The sequence below is a fragment of the Cynara cardunculus genome, unplaced genomic scaffold (genome assembly GCF_001531365.2).
Source record: "Cynara cardunculus var. scolymus isolate 2C unplaced genomic scaffold, CcrdV1 Un_Scaffold_9144, whole genome shotgun sequence".
NCBI classification, from domain to species: Eukaryota; Viridiplantae; Streptophyta; class Magnoliopsida; order Asterales; family Asteraceae; genus Cynara; species Cynara cardunculus.
In genome coordinates, this window is record NW_020204725.1 from 3,048 (window position 1) to 10,090 (window position 7,043).

Below are 7,043 nucleotides of genomic sequence, written 5' to 3' on the forward strand. Positions count from 1 at the left end.
CAATTATGTTTGAGACATTTAAACTTAGATCTTTTTAAAAAAATTGTAATTTACTTTTAATTGTGAAAATTAACATATTGTAATTTTTTTCATATCGGTTTCGGGTTTCGGGTTCGGGTTCGGTTATAACCAACGATGAAAAAGAGAATTTTTACCCTTAACGGGTTCCCCAACAGGGATCGGGGAAACCGCGGGGACCCGATGGGGATCCCCGACAAGATCCCTGACGGGGATCGGGACGGTTACGGGAACGGTTTTAGCTATTGGTTTCGGAGACGGGGATACCAATACCCGGCCCGAACCCGGCTTGTTGCCATTCCTAATGCCAAGGACAAATTTAGGAGTTGTTTCTTAATTCTATAAAAACTATACTTTTTGTAATTATTTTCAAAAGATGAAGACGTATTGGATACAAATTTAGGAGTTGTTTATCGGTAATATAAAAACCATATTTTTTGTAATTATTTTTGGATCTATATTATATTTATATTAATTATATTGTGTCACCGTTTAAAAAAAATTCTGGATCCGTCCCTAGTACATATACATATAAATATATATATATATATACATATAAATATATATATATACATATAAATATATATATATATATACATATATATATATAAATGTATGTATACATATGTCGTCTTAGGGAACACCTTGAAAAACGTCATGACCTCATTGTAACTCATAAGGCTTGTGGCATCACCTTATCGCCACGCCATGCCTCGCGTCATTGAAAACCTTATCAAAAATACCCTTCTTGCTCCGTTAAATGATAATCTACCACGTTTCCATGGCCATGTTTCTAGGCTCTAGCTACCTGGCCATGTGGAATTGCTTGCTTTTTTATACACATACATTTAGTCGTATTGTATTACTTGCCCAATTTCTTTGGTTGTTGCTTCACGGCAGGGATCATAGCTTCTTCTGTTTGGATAGATACTTAATTTGGTTGCTTTTGAATGCTAGTCTATTTGACCCAACTCTAACTCCAACTCCATTTAAACTTGATCATTTGTATTTAGTCCACTTTCTTCAACCAATTGTTTGTACCACTTTTCTTTTTAATTATTTGGTCTAGCTTCCAATTTCGATCCATAATCCATCATTTCATTGAATAAATCCTATAAAATAACTTGTAAAAACAATAAAAATACCCAACTACCCCGGCCAGAATTAAGTAGAAACAAATAAAAACCATATCTAAATGATTAAAGTAGACGGAAAATGCATTCTTAAACTAATATAAATGTATGCACAAAATGCAAATAACAAACAATGAACACCTCACTCAAATTATTAAAGACATGGGGACTAAGATAACCAAACGTGAACATGGGTTTGTTCTTATAACACCCAGACTTTCTATTTAACTTTAAGGTTAGAATTCATCCCTAAGATCACCTTTTTGTCTTAAATCTAAATATCCTTGAGTATTTTATAAGCAGTTCGTTTGGGGGTGGTTAGGACTCAAAGAAAATGAAGTTTAGGAAGGAAAACAGTGTAAAACGTGGGTATCAAGCGACCTAAGCCATAAGAAAATCGCCTTAGGGTCTGTTTAGCTGACTTAGGAACCGCACCGGCGGCTTTGGTGCGGTCTAACCCGCATCAAGGTCGTGCTAGACACTATTTGCGCATGACCTGAAGGGTGCGGACGGCTTTAGTCCCACCTAACCCGCATCAGGGTCAGGCTAGACACTGTTTATGTGTGAACTGAAGGGCGCGGGCGACTTCCATACGTCCTACACTGCATCGAGGTCGCGTGAGTCACCTGTTGGTGGCTTAAACCTGATTTTGGCAAGTTTTTCCTCATGTTTCTCCATACTCCTTCTCTCTCACTTCATTTAAACCACCAAGAACCCTAGGTCCAATCTTGGGTGCATTTAAGGAGCATTTATTGGTAGTTATCTTCAAGCTTCAAGAGTTATCTTGTGAAACCAAGATCTACACATCCACTTCATCATTTTGCTAGGTTTTGGGTTTTCCTCCAAAACCTAATTTGTGAGTTCATTCTTTACTTTTACAAAACCATATATATGTTAGAATGTTAAAATGATGTATTTTATTTCCTCTAAGTTTTCATTTCAAGTATTTATGCATTTGGATGATTTTGACCATATAAGTCAAACTTTGGTATATTGGAGATTTTGATGAAACAAGTGTAAGGAATGGTTTAAAACCTTTGGGAAATGAATATTTCTAAGTATTACTGGATTTGGAACTTAAAACTCTAATGTTCTTATATTTGGAATTTTGTCAACAAAATGAAAATTTATCACTTGACAGGCTTTTGTACATAAGATTACCTATAATGGGTAAAGTTTGATATATCTAGTATAGATATAAATTTATGAGTAGAATGCAATGGATCCATAGACTTAAAAGTTTGTTTTTAATGAGTATGTAGGGATGTTATTCCCTAGTTGTAACTTGAAATAGGCATTAGTCCTTGTATGCAACAAGATGTGGAATTTTAGAGTCGCGCATCGGCCAATGACCACATAATGTAGTTCTAAGTGAATTAGCTATTAGATATTTCATGGTAAGGCTTATATGGTTGAAGTTGGGAATTCCACAAGCAAAAGACTTACTTTAGCTTGTCAATTCATTAAACTATAAGACCTGGAGGGGTTGATCTTAATGATTGATTATTCGTCAGTGATGCTTATAAAAGATTGAATTAATGACTTACTTATGTATTCCTTCATGATCAATGGTAATGGGGTCTCCCCCGTCATCTCATGATATTTTATGCCCTTCCAAGATTAAATATGAGTTAGTTGTACACAATAATTGATCAAAGCTATATTTTCCATTTTACTATTTCATTGCTTTAATCAATAACAATATGTTCTCAATAGGTGTTAAGCCAAACACTTTTTTTTCAAATGACATATATATCTGGTTCTCTCAGCGTTGGGGCTTCGAAGTCTTGAGCGGAGTGACTTGATCTCAATAGAGGCACTTTTTGGGATTGATAGTTTTGAAAAATTGGGCGTTATATTTTGACATAATCTGAACTTAAAATAGTTTAGATTAGTAGGTTGCTATTTATCTTCTATTTCTTTGGATTGTAAACGCTTCACAATTTCCCCTTCTTGGGTGATTTTATTTATATAAGTGTTTAATCTGTACCAGTTTTTGTGGTTTAAATTACTCCTATTTTAGGGGTGTTACTGTTCTATCACATATATGCAGTTAATTAAAATTCTAAGGGGGCATATGCGAGCTCAATAAGGTTGTTACACCTCACCTGATCGGACTTAGGTATTGCATCAAAGTGACTATAGTTGTTGGTTCCAAATTGAAGGAAGAGATTGAGGGATATTATGGGTCACACAAGTTCAAGATGAGCTAAGAAAACTTAAGCTAGGTCATGAGAGAACTAGTGGCTCATAGATAGGATATGTACTTCTATTTCTATTTATTTTTTTTTTCTAAATTGTTGTCTTCTAAAACAAAAGAATGAAAAGAATGTTTAAAAATGAAACCTAAAAGATAGAAAATATGGGTTATGTAATAATGAGTTCATTGAACTACTCATATATTCATTCATGTTATTTAAATTCCATTTATGTATGTATTAAAAATTTCTCATATGTTTGTATTTGTTAGTATAGGTCTTGGCATCTTGTTATCCTCAAATAACGGGAGCATGTGATATATTAGATTTGATGATTGACAACCAACTTATAAACATTTAGTCAATTGGGTTAGTTTTAGAGTAAGCGCTTGGAGCTATTAATTGTTGTTGGTATCAACAACTAAAGAAGCAAGCAAAAGAACCCAATGACCAAGCTACTAAGACTGGTTAGTTGGTGAAGGTATGGGATATGGAACTGAGAAGTTGTGCACCTAAAAAAAGGTCAGTGGTTGAGCAACGAATCACCTAACGAGGATTTCAGTTGGAAGATGTCGACAATCAAAAGGCCAAAACCATAATATGTTGAGAAAGTCTTCGACTAAACGGACAAGTCCTCAACAGTTAGTACCTAACCACTTGAATTCCATCTTCAATAGATAAAAGGACAACAAGTCCTCTAACAAACCTGAAAATATGCATGTCGAAAAAAAAAGAACTTGGAGCACAGAAGACTTAAAGGAATGGCAAATGCAACATCCAACGTAATCTTTTGATCGTCCAACAAAGCTGGTGGACTTCAGCCACGTGGCATACTTTTCTCATTTATGAAGGTATACATACCAATATCTTTAGCAAAGGGAATGCAACAGTGTGAATATGGTCATGTACAAGCATTCAAACCAACTCATTGTGCATCCAAATGTTCAAAGCATCAACCTATATGAGTATTCTCAAGTTCTAACGATAGTCATATGGTTTATGGATAGAAAATTATTAGGGTGAGTAAGATATAGTGTAAGAGCGAACTCGATGAACATTTGTCAATGGTAAAATTTATTTGAGGGTTTAATCATTTGTTTATTTTGTATGTTATTTGGAAACCGATTATTTATTTGTAAAGTTGGAACTTAGAAGTTYATAACGAAACTAATGTATTTAACCCGCTTATTTTACCTTTYGTATTTTGATATTGTTAATCCATCGAGGACCAAGAGGAAACAATATCTCTCTGACTATGTGACATACAATTAGAAGTATAGTTCTTTAGTTATCGAATTCCTGGTCAATTAACAATTGAAAACTTTTGGTTCAGGTCGTCTAAAGAATTCTTCACCGTGTTGAATTAAGTGATTTAAGATCACAGCGTCATTTAAGATTTTTGACCCTCTCTCTCAATATAAACTTTTGTACCTTACCAGTTGAATTTCGTGGCAGATCTTCTAAAATAACAGTCCGAGGTGCCATATAATGTGGCATATGATGTCGACAATGCTGAATAATTTCTTGAGCATCAACATGAACACCATTCTTCAACTTCACAAAGGCACAAGGAGTTTGTCCCCAATAATCATGTGATTGTGCAACAACAGCAACCTCGAGAACAGCTGGATGGCTATAAATCACACTTTCAACCTCAATCGAGCTTATATTTTATCCACCAGATATTACAATGTCTTTGGACCTGTCAATTACTTCTATATACCCGTCTTGATGTTTGACATCAAGATCACCACTTCGAAACCATCCTCCTTCAAATGCCTTTTCGTTAGTACCACCAACTATAGCCATGCCCCACGAGAAGCACCATCCATTACAATGAAACATAGGCAATGACCAAAGGTATGTAGGCATCTCTCGCACACCATGTATGAACATTGTGGCAAGGGAGTTTAGATAAGCGCCTCGGTGGCTATAAACCACCCCTTTTGGACTTGATGTGGTTCCAGATGTATAGTTTAAACTGATGGGATCACATTCATCATGAGGCCGAACTACAGAGAATTCAATAACTCCACTCTCTACAAGGCTCTCGTAATCATATTTATGGGTAAGGGTCAAGGAGGACTTGTAGTTGGGTTCAGATATTATGAAAAGGCGAGGGGCTTTTGAGTGTGTGTTGTTGAGAAGACTGAGAGCGTCCTTAGCAATTTGCAATAGTTGGTAGTCGACAAAGAGAATTTTGGCTTCTGAGTGCTCGAGAAGTTTCGAGATCATACTTGGATTCAGACGTGTGTTGAGAGGACAAATGATAGCTCCAGCCATGGGAATTGCGAAATGAAGTTCTTGCGCTGCTGGGATATTTGGGGCTAGTGTCGCTACCTACATCCGTAACTTTTATTTTAGGAACCAATATGAAGGTGACATAATAAACCAACAATTATGACACCTCTGTGAACGTTTTTAACGWATTTTGAACCAACAATTAATTATGCTTTTAACGTCATTTGAACCAACGTTAACTTTTATAGCTTTTTGAATGGTTAAAAGCCTTAAAAATGATGAGATTAATTAAATGGAACCCTAATTAAAAACCAATCACGCTGAGATTAAATCAAGTGGCTGTATTATTGCCATCTATAGAGTGTTATTTATTGAGAATAAGTGGGTGTTTAAGAGTTTGAATATGTTGATCATTAGACCGTTATTTGGTAGTCTACCTCAAACATTTTTTAGGTATTCAATTTTGCCTCTGGGAGGGTATGCCTTCTTTATTTTTGTATGTTTCTCGAGTTTTTCTAACAACAAAATTTTCGCGGGTTTTGTCACTTTTATCAAAAAATAAAAATAAAGTTGTTTGGACGGGCATGAACGAAATAAACGTAAATACTTACAACGTCACCACGAGAAACCCCTAAGCGGTTAAGAGCAGATGCAAGCTTAAGACACCTATGATGTGTTTCTTCCCATGTGTACTTGATGGACCCATAAATCATGGATGTCCGGTTTCTATAAACTTCAGCCGCTCGCTCCAAGAAGCTAATGGGTGATAAAGGAACGTAATTAACTGAGCCTCGGACCACACCCTCCGGCGGTTTCCATGAATCCTGGTTCAGTGATCTCTCCCTAGATTCAACCAAGTGAGTCTCTTGGGGAGAATTCTGACATTGAACCTTGCAATAACGGTTTGCGGCAGTGAGGGAACCCTGGTGAAACCTGGCATATGACTTCTTGAAGATCTTGTTCACGTTTATGGTGGTAGCCTGGTAAGAGGAAAACTGTTTTGGATTAATGTGGTATGTGTCATATGTAGACTGTAGTAGCTGTAATCAAATTAATTTTGAAAATCCCTAATAACATGCACTCTTTTTCTAAGCAAATGGCGAGTCTGCAAACGAGGACAAGGTTTATAACTCGAAAGGGAAAATAAAAGAAGAGTTAGCAACACTGAAACACAATTATCTTCATACCTGATTCTCATATGCATACAAGCCATTATAGTTTAAGGTTGTAACCATCATACCTGCATGATTTGATTGATCATCATACCATGAAGATCATCTTATTCAACAAAATATCAAGTAGGAAATCCAAATCTTGCGTTGCAGAATTTTATTAATGAACACTTGACTTATAAATCGGCTATGATAGTTATGGAAACTATATATTTAAATATATACATAATTATGCCACACACACACACACACACACACACATATATATATATATATATATA

The 7,043-nt window shown here is 35.6% G+C and overlaps 1 pseudogene; it reads right to left on the reverse strand.

The window, feature by feature from the left end:
* Positions 1-4,735: 4,735 nt before the first annotated feature.
* On the reverse strand, positions 4,736-6,830 carry LOC112505227 (annotated as a pseudogene).
* Positions 6,831-7,043: the final 213 nt, after the last annotated feature.